General features: G+C 40.1%; 1 protein-coding gene across 1 annotated transcript in view; it reads right to left on the bottom strand.

Annotated features, from left to right (window-relative positions):
• onecut2 (one cut homeobox 2) overlaps positions 1-18,439 on the bottom strand; it is a gene marked incomplete at both ends in the record, with an annotated part of 35,489 nt that overhangs the window by 5,247 nt on the left and 11,803 nt on the right. The window lies entirely within an intron of this gene.

Genomic DNA, 18,439 nt, shown 5'->3' with positions numbered 1-18,439 from the left:
GAATGCAGTTTGAAATCATTCACTTAGTGATTTAAGAATTTCCCTGATGTACGGAAGATCATTATGGCCACATGTGAACATATCTTTGAGTCCTGAATAGAGATGTCTAGGTACTGATATCAGATATTGGTCCTGTACTGACTTAAATAGCTGGACCAGATACCATTATTTTAATAAATTACAATTTAGTACATTCATATCTTTGTATTTATTTGTTACATTTTGTTTGACGAAGTCAAGAGAGCAACGTTTAACTCTGTTGCAGATAGAATTCACTTTAAACTCAAACACATTTTTCCCATGTGGCCCTAATCTCTTCCGTACACACCTAACATTGCTGGCTTCATCTGTGATGCATTTTTGTCATTTAGTTGTATATCACATAAATGTTCTGGAACTACTTTATTCGGACATGACGGCTGTTTATTTAAGACATTCTGTGCAAAAGCGCAGACTAACAAGACATTAAGTTGGGACAAATTCAAGTTGTTCACTGTTTTTTTTTTCTGGATAGTTCCAAACATGCAGTTGGCACTAATGAAGATTGAACATATAGGATGGAAGCACTGGTCTAATTATACACGTTTTTTGTTTTTTTTGCTGCATTGCTAGAGGGAATCCAAAAATATCTCACGTGCGAAGAATCTCCTCAACCAACAACAAAAATAAATAAATAAATGTTTTACAAAGGTCAAAAAATAAACAGTGAAATACGGTTTCAAATACTGCAAATAGATCTCCAGTGTCCACCTTTCCCTCTCTGTCTCTCTCCTTTCAGCTTACTGTAGCTCGATGGAAAGCAGCTCTGCAGCAGTTCACGCCGGACTTAAAATAAATAAATAGTGCAGACGTGTTTACGTTTAAAAAAAAAAGGGAGCAATCAAAATCACCCACCCATAAACACAGTGTGCCGTCAATGTGCTCAAAGAGCACGCTCGAGTGATTCGATCGGGCTTTTTTTTTTTTTTTACCCCCCTCTGGTCGAGGTTACAGTGAGGATCAAATACGCAATTATATTATTCAAAAGGGGTTTACCGGTTTGAGGAGGGGCGACAGTAAGGAGGGGGGAGGGGCGGCCATTCTTTTAAAGTAAAGGGTTGAGTCAATAGGATCAATAAAGCAGGGTTCCTCTGTCTTTCATCAGCTCTCTCAGTCTCTCTCTCTCTCTCTCTCTAGACATAAGTGTGTTGCTAAACGCGTCTCCGTCCTGCGAACGAGATCAGCAGAAAACACCAGAATCTCTTCACCGTGTCTTTTTTTAATCCTCTCTGTGTGACTCAGCTGTCACAGCCTCCCTCGTCTCTGTTACACTCAGTGATTCAAACTACAATCGCAGTCGTCATAGTTATTCCCCTAATATCACATCATCATCATCAGTATAACCTTCTCAACCATATGCCGATTCTCAAATGCTAAGTAGGGCTGTCACAATATCAGATTTTCACAACACAATTAATTCACAGTTCAATATAATTCACGATGACGATGTTATCACAATAATTTCATTATAAAATAATATTTAATAAAATAATAACAATAACAATTATGTCATTAGCCAAATTCATCTTTAACTTTTAGTTTGTATCCATTTAGTCTCTTTTTGGCAAATGAATTACACTCCCGATACGAGTGTAGGAAGGTGGAGAATGTCTGTAATCATAACTGTATAAAAGGATTTAAGAGACACTGGATTATTTACACAATATTATCAGGTATGTTATGAACACGATATCCATATTTCATTTTGAAATACCACGATTATCGTTAATACTGGTATAACGCTTCGCCCCTGATTTTGATCCTAATCTTTCCAGTTTTACACTGGAGGTCCAAGTTCTGATTCTGTTGCCTTGTGTTTAGACATTTAACATTTAAAAACGTTGGCTTCTGTAGTTGAAAGAAGAAAAGGACTTACAGGGGAAAAAAATACATATATATACATATATATATATATATATATATATACAGGACTGTCTCAGAAAATTAGAATATTGTGATAAAGTTCTTTATTTTGTGTAATGCAATTAAAAAAACAAAAATGTCATGCATTCTGGATTCATTACAAATCAACTGAAATATTGCAAGCCTTTTATTCTTTTAATATTGCTGATTATGGCTTACAGCTTAAGAAAACTCAAATATCCTATCTCTAAATATTAGAATATCATGAAAAAGTATACTAGTAGGGTATTCAACTAATCACTTGAATCGTCTAATTAACTCGAAACACCTGCAAGGGTTTCCTGAGCCTTGAAAAACACTCAGCTTGGTTCAGTAAACTAAATCACACGTATGGGGATTATCACAATATTCTAATTTTCTGAGACAGTCCTGTATATATGTATTTTTTTTCTTAAATTTTCTTAAACTGGGGGATTGTGTTGACTATTTCAAACGGTAGCCATCCTCTTTATAAGGCAGAAAAATATATCTATATTCTATAACAACCTCATCACCACCATAATCCTCTCTACCACAATGGTTCACTTCAACATGATCATCTCATGACATGAATATCATGTTCATCACATTATAATCATCATCTTAGAGAAATAGTACAACATTTTGGGAACTTCCTTTATTTGACGATCAATATAGCTCTCATGTCCGTATGCTAAGTTAGGTGGTCAAATCAGGACATGGTTAGCCTAGCTTAGCATAAAGACTGGAAGCAGAGGTGAAACGGCTAGCCCGGTTCTGTCCAAAATCCCAGCACCTCTTAAGCTCATTTCTTTTGTGCTTTCTTAGGGAGGTACTACGTGCTGGAACTATTTATTGGCAAACAACACCTGTCCCCAGTGACTGTGCACAGCCTTCCTGAAGCCTTCTCCTCACAATGAAGTTGCCAGGTTTGGTACCATCGCGACTGAAGAGAACAAAACCTGTGCTCACTGACTGCATCTGGCAACCTGTGCAGTAGCTGCAGATGCTGCGCAGAAAAAGTTGATGTCCACCTAAGGGCTGGACCCGAATATTTCGACTACTCAGTTATTCATCCGTTGCGTAGATATTCATTTTTCAATTTTGTCCTTTCTGGGTCACGTCATGGAGATGAGCCAAGCCAGAGCCCTCAGCACCATTGCTTGTGTTTGAGCATAACACATGCAGGGCTCGGGCTGAGCAGAAACTGAATGAAGAAGCATTTTTTTATTTATGCTAAGCTAGGTTAACAATGTCCTGACTCCAGCTCCGTACTTGATGCACAAACACTACATTGATATCTATCTTCTCCTCTCACTCTCAGAAAGAAAGCAAAAAAACCCACAGGTCTTAAACTGTGAAACTATTCCTTCAACATCTGTTTTATTTTATTCTTCTAATCCCAATCCTTTGTAATCAAAGTCATCACCGCTGTAATTATTGTCATCACAATAACCATTATCACGAGCTTCAAAATCATTGCATCACTCTTAAACCGTCAGTCACTCTCATCATCATCATTATTATCATCATCATCATCCCAAGTATCCACCAGTCAAAATCATTCTTACCACATGACAAGAATCAGTCTCATCACAGTTGCCATTCTTGTAACCGCAATTATTTCAAAACATAATCATCACCACCACCCCAATAGTGCTCGCTGCAACACAATCATCTCCATTATCATTATCACTACTGTCGCATCGGCATCGCAATCACCCACCCGTGGTCATGTTCATCACCATCATGTTCGCCAGACAATTGAAGATGGTCGTATGCTTGCAGAGTTGGTCATGTGAAAGTGTTGTAAATGAGAGGCACTGGTGATACAAATGTGTTCTCAGCTTTCTGTTCGCTCAAACTGTGATCGTCCAATCACAGCTTACAGTACACTGTTTATCTGCTCTAACATAAGCTGCAATGGTTAGCATGTCAGATACAGTGAAGTGAAATAAGTGACTTCCAAAGGTTAGGGTTATGGTTCCATAAAGCATTTTAACAGCAAACTACATTGGTTTGAAGGGTTGCAGGTTATGTAAAAGGAGCCCCCTTCACTACCCTGAGGATGCTGGTCCTGGAAAATAACAGTCGGATAATACATTCATGTTTATTATGCAACTGTAAAACAAGGAATCCCTGTCTGTCTGTATGTGTGTCCTTTGCCTAGCTCGAACAGAGTTCATCCGATTTGCTTCATACTTGGCGGGTGTGTTGCTGGGGACCCAAGGATGTGCAGTGACAAAGTTGCTGCAATTTGGAGTCGAGCATGTCGTCCTCAGTGGGCTTTTACAGGCTTTACAGGCTCATTGACTGCAGTTCACTTTTGCTGGTGGATGTACTAACATTAAAACCATCGCTGTCGTGCCGAGCAATCGGCGTGCTCTGAACAGTCACGAGCTCCGATCGGCTATATGCTAGGAATCAAACAATTGCCCGTTCCAAATGGGACACTGCACTAGTACATACAACACTAGGACTATCTAGCTCCACACTGACTAGCAGGGGGCTGCAATAAGAAGTCTGGTTGTATAGAAGTCAATGACAAAATGACCCTTACTCTCACTTGATTTATTACTTCAGTAAACATTGTAAACATTTTCATTTAGTACATTTTGGTCCAGTTTAGAGTCAAAAACTAGGGAATGCTTTAGGACGGGCGTACTATGATTGACAGGTTGCTGCTGCTTCCAGAGCCGTATACGGTGTCTCTATGTCACGTCTCCACATTCCAAATATGGTCACTTACGTTCATTGTCTGCAAAAAAAAACATGGCGACGGCCGTAAGATGGTGGCGGCGAAATCGCCGAACTCAAGGCTTCAAAATGGCAGTCCACACACCAATGTGTGACCTCATGATGACTATGTCCAGTTCTTATATACAGTCTGACAAAATCTGAGATGCGAGCATCCGTTCACACATGTTGAATCAGGCTAAATAAGTGGTGAACTCATCCAATTTAAGACAGACACAGAAATGAACTGCTATTGAGACTTCCATTTTAAAAACACAATCAGCTGTGAACACCCACTGCTGACCAAAAGGTCAGGCCTTTTCCAATATGGCTGCTGAGAGGCAGTATTTCACCGTAAAACCTTTTCTCTATTCACTTGAATGGGGTTGAGTCAAGTGCTGAGCCACAAGAGCTGGTAAAACACTCACAGCAAACACAAAAGTGTATTGTACAGAAGTTTTAAGAGTCAAGGGCAGCTAAACACCAATAGAAACATCAAGGTGGTGCTTTATTGAAGCAGCCATTTCAAGTGAATACGTAAAAAACAGAGAACAAAAGGAGCAGAGAGGTTAGGCAGTGGAAGTAGAAATGGAGAGGAAAAGATGGATAGCAGCAGAGAATCAAGATGAGAAAGCAATGATGAGAATGTAAGTTCAACTCTTGCATGGACTCCCACCCTATCACATTCCGCGGTGAATATAGTTTATTGACAGTTGATAGCGGCCATGGGCCACCACTCCTTAGATTAAATAGATTTAAGTGTGTCCCTCAGGGCTCTATCTTGGGCCCAATTGTTTTCAGCAGTTTATCAGACAACACAACATCAATTTCCATACCTACGCAGACGATACCCAGCTGTATATCTATACATCCAAATGATTCCTATCGATAACTTGATTGCATTCATTTGTGAGTTAATGGATGAATTTCTTCCAGCTAAAAGATAAAGAATATAATACAGGACTGTCTCAGAAAATTAGAATATTGTGATAAAGTTCTTTATTTTGTGTAATGCAATTAAAAAAACAAAAATGTCATGCATTCTGGATTCATTACAAATCAACTGAAATATTGCAAGCCTTTTATTCTTTTAATATTGCTGATTATGGCTTACAGCTTAAGAAAACTCAAATATCCTATCTCTAAATATTAGAATATCATGAAAAAGTATACTAGTAGGGTATTCAACTAATCACTTGAATCGTCTAATTAACTCGAAACACCTGCAAGGGTTTCCTGAGCCTTGAAAAACACTCAGCTTGGTTCAGTAAACTAAATCACACGTATGGGGATTATCACAATATTCTAATTTTCTGAGACAGTCCTGTATATAAATATGATAAAATCAATACAGGAGACACTTATTACATATTAAGACACATGCTTTTAACAATGCTTTTTCCTGTGTTTAAGATATTTAAATGAATCCTTGTTTAATTGCAAATATATTGCTAACTTAGATTGAATTACTTATTCGATTTCTTTAATAATTCTCTTTTATGTAAAGCCTTTTGTGTTGCATTTTATAAACTCAAGTTTATTAAAAGTAAAAGTTTAAAGAGAGGAAATGAGTGAGCCAGCGAGCTTTGGTTTCATTTTACAGGAAGAGAAAGGAGAAAGAGGAGCTCGGCAGAGTCATTAGAGACTGTTTTCATCCTCACTGCAAAGATAGATCACAGCCTGGCAGCTTCACCATGACAGCCTCAGTCTCCACAGCGGCATGCGCTCGTCCTGTTGCCGATGGACACTATTTCCCACAGTGCACACAATGCAATGGAAATTGAGGAGCTCCTCACAAAAAAAAAGTGACGTGTGTTGACCTAAATATAGACGTTTTTTGAATCCACACGCCACACTTTGAAATTCTAGCAAGACACCATGACGCATAGAAATCCAGCTATTATTGTTCCGCCTCTTTTCCTCTCTGGACTGTTTACCTGCATTCAACCAACACTTGCTGAAACGTGATCCGCAAATAAATGCAGAATCTGTTCATAAAGATTAATACCTAATATGTATTTAATAAGTATAATGCATATTATACACCAGCTACACAGGATCCTGGAAAGACACTCACGCTTGTTTGTGAATTTATTTCCCTGAAAAATGATGTGAAGCCGTCAGCGTGCACCTCTTTTTCTTTATTCATATATGCGGCTAAGGACCATGATCACATGGTATGGAGCACAAACACTACATACAATAATAATACATTGATGGCACACGGCATGGCTAAAGTAGAACAAATGCTACTAGATGTTTTTAGCCAATACGTATAGCAGACAAATAGCTGTCAGTAAGTCAGTCACATTCAAACCTGACCTGGTAATGAAATCATAGAGTCTGACAAACATTCCAAATGTTCATTTAGCAGCCATAAACTCACAGTAACATTGGCCTTGTCTGACTTTAAAACAGTTGTTTCTTCCTCACCAGGCTCTGTGCAAAACTCGCCACCACTTTACTAAAGATCCAGGGCTTGGACCAGCTCACCAGATGCTAACAGCTAACTAGGCACTCTGAGCTAACAGGGAGGTTTCCTTCTCGGGATGTTAGACATTTTTTCTCATTTAGCTTTTTGATGGCCAGACGCAGACAGAAGTAAAAGAGAGAGATGGAGATGAAGAGGCAGAGACTGAGAAAAAAACGAAAGATTAAAGGGAGAGAGAAAGCAAGAGAGAGCATAGAGGATCAATATAGCTGAATATAAACCGAGATGTCTGTCAGGACGCTACAGACTCAGACAGACAGGCTTCATTCTGTGAGAAAAAAAAGGTCTTTGGCACAAAGGGCCGCCATCAGCTGGAGAGCTCTGTCTCTCTCTTTATCTACCGTCTCTTATGTCATTTAGTATTGTATTGCTGTCTCGCCTATTACTATTTCTGCTGTCACAATCTTTCCCTCTCTTGCCTCCTTCGTCTCTGTCCTCAATCCTTTTTTTTCTTGCCTGTTGTTCTTACTCTCATCTGTAATCTGTCTTTTGCATCTTCCTCATGTTCTCTTTCATCGCCCCTCTCCCGTCTCCATTATCTCTCTTTCCCGTCTTCCTCCCCATATTCTTTCTTCTGATGCTTCCCTTGTCCTCCTTCCTGTCTCCTTGCCTCTGTGTCTCCTTCCTCTCCTTCATCTTCCCGCCCCTCCTATCTTTCCGTCTCTCCCTTCCCTCCCTCGTTCCCCTTTCTCCACGTCTCTTCTCTTCCTTCTCCCTCTCTCTCTCTCTTTTTTTTTTATTGCACCATTACCACTTAAGCCTTGGTATCCATTACACAGAGGGCATATAAGTGCAGGGTAAGTAGTAAAGTCGCCCTTCAACGTACACTTCGCTGCTTGTGTGTGGCGCCACATTTCGACACTCCGTCATGTGCCGGCAGAGCTGAGCGATGTTTTGATGAAGTCATTAATCAGCTGTGACGTGATTACAGCTGTGCGACAGTGACTGTGTGATGTCGTTGTGATGTCACCGGTGTCCCCGGGACAATAATCAGCAAGGCCTCAGTCTTGGCAAGTAAATCAAATTCTGAGTTAATGTCAACCATTTTAAGGATGTTGTGCAGGAAAAAAAAATCATGTTCTCAAAAGCTAAAAGAGCCAAAAGACAATCTGGATATGAGGATGGGACCAGTCGGACCACCAAAACACCAACCACGAGCACAGCAAATCACTCTGAAGACTTCCGTGTTCCAAAGCAACCCTGTGTGCTACATCATGATGTCCCTTCTACAACTAAACTGCACTGTCAATTACATTTGAGGTAAATGTATTTTCTCCCGGATTACGGACGCCGTTTTAAGCATGTGGTTAACGTTGAATTGAAAAAAGCCATCACAAAAATGCTACTTGGTTGAGTTTAGTTTTAAGGTCTTTTCATGACAAGTTTCAAAATCCCAGATTCTACTGAGAGCCGTGTTTAGGAGTCCTCATTCCTCAACTATGGTGAAAGTTATTCTGATGATTCCAAGCTTTGTATGATTCCACCATCACTGCTGAAAAACGATCATAGCCCACACCACCATGTAATATTAGGTCAGTTAGTCGAAACAACCACTTTATTGCACAGTTACCACCAAGCAAGTAAAAGATAATATGTAGCACCAACACACGCACTTTTTATCACTAGATCTTTGGGTTAAAGCCGAAACGTTTACGATGGTGCTGGTGAGTGACTCATTAGTTACCATAACTGAGATGAGTGACGGCCAAAACTATCACGATGTGGACGTAAAAAACAATATCCTTCCTAGTAGGAATATTGCAGTACATTACAGTGTGCAGACTTGAGATGCTTACCCTCAACATGGCAGCCTGGCAAACACACTTGAGGCTTCATATCTCAGCACTTAAACTTGCACACACAGATGTATATAGAGAGTAGAGACACAGCATTGTAGCAATCAGCCCTCCACTATAAGCTAGTGTGTGTGTGTGTGTGGTTGCGCTTAATGCACCACCCCGATGCTTCCGCGTTTAGACGATAACCGGAAATGGAACAACAGACTAAAGACACTCTCTCTGTCTCTGGTTCCCTCACACACACACACACACACGCACACGCACGCACGCACGCACACACACACACACACACACACACACACACGCACACGCACGCACACACACACACACGCACGCACACACACACACACACACACACACACACACGCACACGCACGCACACACACACACACGCACGCACACACACACACACACACACACACACACACACACACACACATAACAGAATTACTGAGAGCATGAATGAATCTGATAGAATCCTTTAACAAAACAGTATTGTGGTGTATGTCTATCAGCTGAGAAATAAAGCAGCACTGATGTCTATCTTCCTATTGATTCATTTTAGCTTTTCTAATTAACCAATGAAATGTTTAGCCACTGAAATGTTACAAAACAGTGGCAAATTCCTGTCGCCTCCATTTCCAGAGGTCAAAGTTAGACCTGAAGTTGACATTTTAGTTTTTTAGTGAAAAGTCTCAACTATTGGACGGATTACCGTAACATTTATTCATGTTCCCCTAAGGACAAATTGTTTTGACAAAATAATGGCATTCCCATCACCTTTAGATGTACTTTGTGTTTAGCGTTGATTAGCAGAGCTTAAAGGGGACCTTCTGTATTTTTCAAAGTGGATATATTCCCATGGTGTTGTGTCTAAGTGACGAACAGGGTTAACATCTCTGAAATTGGTCCAGTATTGATGGAGAACGCTAAAGACGACAGTCACATAACAGGCTGCAATTGAATCGCTCAAGGAGAAGTCTCGTTCAGAAATCTAGGGACGCATCCACGTTGTGGAAATCAGCTAAATATTAAGCTGTGACATTGAATATATTTAGGATAAAACTACGCGACGCTTTCTGTACGCCAACACAACAAACTCACCGTCACTCCTCTCTCCAACTCGCACTCACGTTTCCTCCTCTGGCAACAATTCATCGTTTGCAGTTTCCCGAACGAGACGTCTCCTCGTGCGAGCAGCACTGTTCCTAACAACAGCCTCGCTGAGCCACGACCATGACTGGCTGGCTCGTATTCTTGTTACTTGAGATGTGTGAGATTAATTGATGATCACAACGACACTAAGTTTTGTTGATTGCTTAATCAATCAATCAACCACTGTTTCTTTATAAGGAATGTCCGGTGTTACGTGTCTTTATTCAACAATGAATAAACTGGTTCACTGGGTGACATGTTCCTTCATCACCATGAACACACACACTGTAGTTTATTTTGACTGAGTCACACATACGTCGTCATGCTGACACAAATCCTCCCCAGTGCGCCAAATGTGTATTAATCCGCTGCTGAAAATAGTCCCCATCAAACATATTATATTGTCTTGTTTGAGTGACCTCCAATTAAAAACCACGGTGACGAGCTGTTTTAGGAAATTACTGAGCCTTTTTCAAAAATGGAACTATGCATCTGTGAGCTGTTTTAAAAAAATATCTTTACAGCTTCTGCAGGAGCCAATGGAAGCCAGAGAGTATTGAGAGACGGACTTGTTGGTTTTGGACGTGTTCACAATAAAAAAGGAACATTACACTAGTCTTATCTGTTAAACCTTTCAATGATTAATGTAACAAAAGATAGTGGATCGTAAGTTAATTATTCCATTTTAATGCAAACTTAGTTCAAATATGAAGAGTTTAAAGTACAACATAACGGGTTTTTGCTTTACCAACTTGTGTATATCCTGCACTACATCACAAATACATAGATCTATTTCTATGACTGATTATACTGAGGAACAAAGGGGGAGAAAGCGAGTGAGTATTCAGTGTGTGTGTGTGTGTGTCCAGAGAGATGGTTTATCAGTGTATAATCTGTATATCCACACAGTCTGTGGTGACATCACCGGACAAAGGTCTCACTGACCGCTTACACCCACCCACCCACACACACACGCACACCCACTCACACACTGTAATGTATCTCCAGTTGTTTACCAGGAGAAACGGGTCGACCAATCACAGCCCCCGGTGGCTCAGTGATGTCATTGAGCTGATGAGGAAATGGCCTCAGAGGAGTTTGATGTCATCCACCTCTCTCTCTCTCTCTCTCTCTCTCTCTCTCTCTCTCTCTCTCTCTCTCTCTCTCTTTCTTCTTCTCTCTTTAGTTTTGCATCTGCTATTCAGCAATGTGTAAGGTGGCTAAACAAACAGGCACCTATACAATGCTAATAACATAAAATGTGGGAGTTTCGAAGATGCGTTCTTGCTTTTATTTGCGTTGTTAATCGATACAAATTATTTTGATCACGTCGATGGGATTAATGTATGAACTGGACTGGAAGAAGGCCTTGATCAAGCCCACAGAGCTGCAGTGTCTGACCTTTTTGGCTTGTGACCTCTAAAATTCAATTTTGTGTTGGCTTTCCTTTCACCTTGAGGGCTTTAGGGGCCCAAAGAAGCAATGGTACCCAACATTCAGAAAAATGCCAAAAAATAGATCTCTACGTGAAACCTCAGATGTATCCCCTTACAAAAAAAAGCACATATAAAACTCCACACAGATGCAACACATTGCATCGTGGGATTTCTAGCTGAAAGTGGTGTTCATGACATTTTTCCAAGTGATCGTGGAAAATCTTGAGTGCACCATGCAGTGCCCCGGTTTTACCCATAGAATTTGGACACTTAAATCTGCTACAATCCTTTTTTTTAGATTAACATGGATCATATGACTACTTATTGCTCATACTGACAAACCCAGTGAAAATGTAGCACCCAACTCTGCCCTCCCTCATCTCTATAAAGCGTTTACTTCCAGCTCATTGTTTTCGGTTCTCTAGCCTGCAACTTAACTGTTCTGGTTCACTCTCACTGCTCTCATCAGCATCATTTTCAGCAAACAATCCTTAAATAAAACTACTGCACACAATCTGCTCAGCACCAAAAGGCAGACAGACACAGTTGGAGACCTGTGGGTGAACACAGCGGAGCATTTAGCAGCTGAAGAGCCACATCTATTTCACTGAGGAGTTGGTGGAGACCAAACACAGAGCTAAAAGAGAGTCAATGTTGGACTTTCTTCCATCAGGTGGACACAAACATGACGGCAACTAAATGCTTTCGTTGCTCTGTCTCTGCAGAAATGCGACTGTTTGTTAACATGTTCAACATATCAACCAATAAAGTAATTATAGGTCAGTATCCTTGTTTCCATTCTATTGACAAGCAAATATTAACGTTTAAAATGTTGCAGAAAAAGATATGTGACATACTACTGCGTCGTCTTGTCAGAGGCTTTTCCGCTGTCCGCAAGCAGACAAATGATCAGTTATTAGAGGTTTTTTTAAATGGCGGAGGGTTAATATAGAGCACAGTGTAGCAAATAAGCTCGTAATTTCCAAACCAGCCACTGACGTCATGGCAAAATGATGCTTACTAATTAACCTAAACAAAGCATAATGGGAAATATAGTGCAACATTCCAATGGGATTGCTTCAAAAAGAAAAATCCCAGAAAAAAAAAATTCAAATGAGTTCAAATAAATGAAAGCATAAAAAAAGTGTGATGTCTAGAGTGAAAAGTCGCTGGAGAGAAAGTTCATTCACTAACCTTTAACCTGCTTTATGTTGACAGTGAGGATAAGTCAGAGGGAAGCTCTTTCTGGACATCAAACAAACACACGCACATACACACACACACACACACACACACACACACACACACACACACACACACACACACAGACTAATAGATGATGAGTTAACTGGCTTCTCAGTACCTTTTCTTATCAGTAATGTTTTTTGGCAGCCTGAAGCCATCGCCGCTCAGTCTCACAGCACACAACACCAGAGAACAAACACAGGCAGAAAGATAATATTCCCTGATCAATAGATTGTATTGTAATCGGTGATCGATCAAAAGGAGGTAGGGAACGCTATAAACGGACACCCTGGCAATCCGCTCACCGTTGTGTTTGTCTCCAAACGATTGGCGGCCGACGATACGAGTTGACCCGTTTTTTTCTGCTCTGAGAGAAAATAGCCGCTCAGAGATGACCATATAGTGTGTATTCTTTTTCTCACCCTTTTTTATACCCAGTTGTATTGCTTAGTTTTTTTAAATTGTTTATTTCCTTTATGTTTATAGTTTATTACTTCGTTTTACTTTTTCTGCTCCATTCGCTGATTATTTGTTCCTATTTTCAGCTTTTTCTCCGACATGTTTCTGCCCACTCCGTCCAGCCAAACCTGTCCCAATTAAAGGCCGCAATATCTACAATTGGATGCCATCCATCCAATATGAAACATAATCCAATCACTGACGCATTCCGCTTAATGAATCCAGTTAGGTGGCATAATCGAATAGAGGAGGATTCCCTTTAAACCCATCCGTCTGACACACATCACACCGGCTGCTTTTAATGCTTTTACCAGCAAATCTGCAGCAGGTATAGGGAGGGGGACAAATAATGACAATCTGACCATCAGAAAGTGCTGCATGTTTTGGTTTAGACAAATGACAAGACAATAGGTCAACACAATAAAAAAACGAAGCGTGTAGGTGAGGTGAAGAAACCCGTATATCATCCAAAGAAGAAAACGTGTCCGAATAAGAACATGAAGCAAAGTGTACGGAAGCAAATGAGGGACATCAGCATTTGAATTTTAACAGCCACCGAAATACTAAATATTGACATTCTATTGATAATATATAGATTGAACACCTCAATAACCTGATTGGTACGGTGGCCCTGAAAGCCCAACGTGCACGTGAAAACACAAGCAGACAAAACACAAGCAGATGAACGGAACATTTTGACCTTTTTCACAACCGAAAAAGAACGACTTTTTTAGTGCCCATGTTATTATTATCATGAGCCATTCAGATACAGTTTGCCTCTCTCATTGTTGTCTAATGTCAGCTCTCTCTCTGGCCTACTTGATAGCCCCCCCCACCCCCCCCCATCATCTCTTCCAGGAACTGGTCTGGATCAGGTTCCTGCAGATCAATGGAGATCTGGGTCCGCACCGTTTACGTTATCGTTGCCAGTATTAATGCTCTTTTAATCTGCTCGGGATTACAGCCATCGATCCACATCATCCATCCGCACGCACAGCGGAGCCCAAAACTGCCGTTTTCACACGCACACACACACACACGCACATTTCATACAAAGACACACCGACTCCCAGACAGAGAGAGAAACTAAAATAACAGAAAACAACAACACGAGCAGAGACGGGGAGCAGCAGGGACAACAAACAGAATGTGCGTCCACTTCCGTATCTGACCATCAGTGTATTGATCGGCTATAGATACACATCAGCACATTTACATTCAGAGGACTGTCAGTCAGAGCAGCATGCAGGCAAATCACAGATACAAGTGAGAAACATTTAAATGGCGTTTTTATTATTATTACTATGATTGTTTTTCTTTTAACAACAATGACAGCAACAACAGCAATAACAATAATAATAATAAATAGACTTGTAAGAGTTGAAAATAAATCTACTAATTTAATAGGATATCATGCTTTAAATTCAATCAAGTCTTAATTTGTTTCTTGTCATATAATATATATTTTGTAAAGTTATATTTATTCGTATTGATTTATTGTTATTATTGATAATAACAACTGTTATCATTGTTAATTATGTAATTATTGTTTAATAATACTGAATTAATATGTATTAATTTTCCATTTCCGCAGGGTATTATTCTTTTTCATTATTATAAACAGTAATTGACTTTTTATTTATTTTATTATTTTATTTATATAGAGATTTTAATTTAAATATGATTTTTATAGTACATTTGTTTTATTATTACAGATTTTATATGTAAATACAAATAGTAATCCTTGATAATAGCAGTAATCATTAAATAATAGTAATAGTAATAATAAGCATAATCACCACAGTATCATTAAATATAGTTGTTTGTTATCCTCAGAGGGAATTGCAGGATTTTGGTGAAGCACAAGGTCAAAGCGGAGCTTGTGTTTATTGTCCTTTTCTTTTAAAAACACTGTTTGTCTTTCGCTGTAAACCCTGCCATGCTGCCTGACGGCTCCGTCCTGCCTGTCGTCATTCATTACGCCTCCGGACAGAGTTATTTCAGCAGCACTGCGACACCAATACTAAGGAGCCCGAGGGAGAGGAGGCACAACGACAGGAAGGAAACCAACAGAGCACAGATAGAAAGAGTGAGAGAATTAAAAAAGAGGAGGACACAAAAAAACAGAGAAAACAAACCAAACAGCAACAAAGAAGAATTAATGGGGTTATGGAGTGAGGTTCAGTTGTCTCCGTCTGTTTAAAGGGGCCCTACGGGCCTCACGTAAACACCAATAAATGAATCCGACGTAATGTTTGAGACATATTGTAGAAACAGTGATCAGCCTCTGCTCGACACGTCGCTTCTCCACCCAGAACGACCCAAACAAGTCAGATCCAGACTCTCTTGCTTCCCTCCATTCTAGGTCACGTCTGACCTAAATTGCCACGAGTCTCCAATATTGATTGGACCCGAGACTCTGACACCACGAGTAAATATACAGTGGATCGTTGAACATGTTGTATTGTTTACAGGATGCCCTGAAACGCATCATTGTCAAATCAAGTATGGCCCTGTAATCAGTATCCTACACATACATATATTACTGGATATATAGATGTGTGTATATAGCATATATATATATATATATATATATATATATGTGTGTGTGTATGTGTGTGTGTGAATTAATCGCAGGTGAAACAGACAATAATTGAAGTAAACATAAGACGCTATAGCAACTTGGTTTAAGATATAACAAAGGGTTACTTTTGATTTATATATGTATTCGATTTTACGGCACTTTGGTCAACTGTTGTTGTTTAATGATAATGATAAATTTGGATTTTGTCAGCCAATCAAGATGCAGCTAATTACTGATAATAATGTGTCTTTCTTTCCGTGACAGCTAGTGTCTGTTCCATGTTAGCTCCTGTGTTAGCTCCTCCCTTGACTGTACCACAGGCCTTTTTATTTAACTTACATTGAGGCAACCACACACTGACGTTTAGAACGGACCGTTTAAATACAGTAAGTATCGCAGTGAATTAGTATGTCACTTTCATAAGGTGGAGAGAGTCAGATATCCTGACTTGCAGTAACTAGCATGAGTCGAGCTCCAAAAACACTGGATCCTACATTTCCCATAATGTCTCAACATTGCAGTACACCCTCCCTGGCTGGTAAAACACCCATATCTCTCAAACTCCACACCTCAAGGTTTAATTCAGACTTTTCTGTTTAAATGTTTAAGCGCAAAATGCCATTATCTTAGCTGGGCGCTGTAGCTTTTAGCAAAAATGACTCAAACACAAGAAAAAAGGTGCATTTGTTTGGGGACTATTTTCAGCGGCGGATTGATACACAATTTCATTGTGATCTACAAGTTAAGATAAATGCAAGTATTTAGATTAGGCAACTTGAGCTTTCAGAGTGTATGATTATATATAAAAAATGAGTTGAATTACCTTCAACTCATGCTCTGGGGGGGGGGGGGGGGGGGGGGGGGTCTTTAACATTACCACTGTGGAGATATATTACCACAAATGCACTGCTTTCAAAGTGCATTGAGTAAATTATGTGAAAAAACTGGTATGGTCCTTAAAGCATGAATCAGAGTTATGATCCTGTCCTCCCTGCTGCCTATACCTGCACTTGTGTGGGTGTGTGTGTGTGTGTGTGTAGTTCTGACCAATTGTGCGGTGTGTATTCTTGGTGAGCTCCGCCTCGACGAGCTCAGAGTCCAGGTGTCACGTTTGATTTGACCGGCGTAATAAAGCGGTCGACAGGACCATTTTCTCCCCTGAACCCCGAGTCGCTTAGTTCGCAACGGCAACACTCCTACCGCTCCAACACCGCCGGGGCACCGTAATCGGTGTGGACAGACTTAATAAAAAAAAATCACTAGGCTATTCTACTTATTTTCTTATTGGGAGCTGCAGCGTAGGTTTGTAAAGGGTCTGAACGCACAAGGCTGATGTTTGGAGTTTACAGACTCGAGCTCGGTGCTTTGCTGAATGAAAAACGTGCAATGTGTTGCCGGGGTCGTGACGTCAAAACCTTGTAACCTTGTCTCCTCCTGGTATTCACCTGCAATCTGTGTCTGCATACGTTATCCAGATAATGACTTCTGATCTCAGGTCTTAGCAATTACAACTGGTATTCATAAGTGGTCTTGATTCTGCCTGCATGGGGATCAGATCTCAATATGCAAATGTTAGGGACAACAAACAGCCTGCTCTCGAGGGACTCCTACAAGTTGCAAGGCGAGGGTCATGTGACTGACAGCCGAAGGCTTCCATAGGCTACTTTTACTGAGACTTGCTAACTCTTGCTAACGTTACATGAACTGTAAAAAAAAAAAGGAGGAGGAGAAGCTCGCAAGCATTAGTGCTAGCTCAGCTTCCTTTATCTTGCATGTGGTGGAATTCCCTTGAGAGTCTCCCCGAGCGATGCTGCTGTGTGGGCTCTACTCTTTTTCTTTTTTACATTGCTAAAGACGGGCTTGTGTCTATTTGGCGGAAAGCTTAAGATAGCTGGAAGAGGTGATGTAATGTAATGATGTCATTTTTCACCAGGGGTTCTCATCCTTGTAACGTAAGACCCACTTGTGATTGTTCAAAAAAAGATTTCAGAGAACCATTTTCCCAAATAAATAAAACAAAATACACAACCTGGCAAAAAAAAGAAAATGCGAAAAGACTAGACTAAAGACTGGGCTGTAAATATGTGTAATGCCACTTTCAGCTGTATAAAAGCAAAATACATTTCTGCTCATCCTCACCCATCTCTGTTTGCCATTATGAGTTCAGATGTAATGTATTTGGGGTGATATTTCCTCACCACACGCTTTGGGGCTTTTACTGTTGCACGGTTGTCTCCCACATCACATTTCTGTTCAACAGATCCATTTCGTGTCACTGCATCCAAGGGAACGCCAGTTTGCAAACAGTGTCAAAACACGTTTGTGTCTACCTGATGATGTCATATTCAAACGTAACTGGTCATTTAGGTTATGAACAGTAATCTGATGCCCTCTATTTATGTGACTTCTTGATCATATTTAGATATACAAATAACTTTGTATAGTACCAAAGAAAAGCTCATTTTAATTTAATAAAACCATTTGGCAGTACTTCCGCAGTCTAATAGAAGGCAATCAGAGGCCCACCAATGGGCAGCTGATTTACACCTGGCTGATTGCATTCTGATCGCAAATACAAATATGAATAAATATTCAATTATGAGTCTATCTACTC

Source organism: Pholis gunnellus (assembly GCF_910591455.1).
Source record: "Pholis gunnellus genome assembly, chromosome: 18".
Classification (NCBI taxonomy): domain Eukaryota; kingdom Metazoa; phylum Chordata; class Actinopteri; order Perciformes; family Pholidae; genus Pholis; species Pholis gunnellus.
This window is presented reverse-complemented; position numbering and strand designations above follow the sequence as displayed.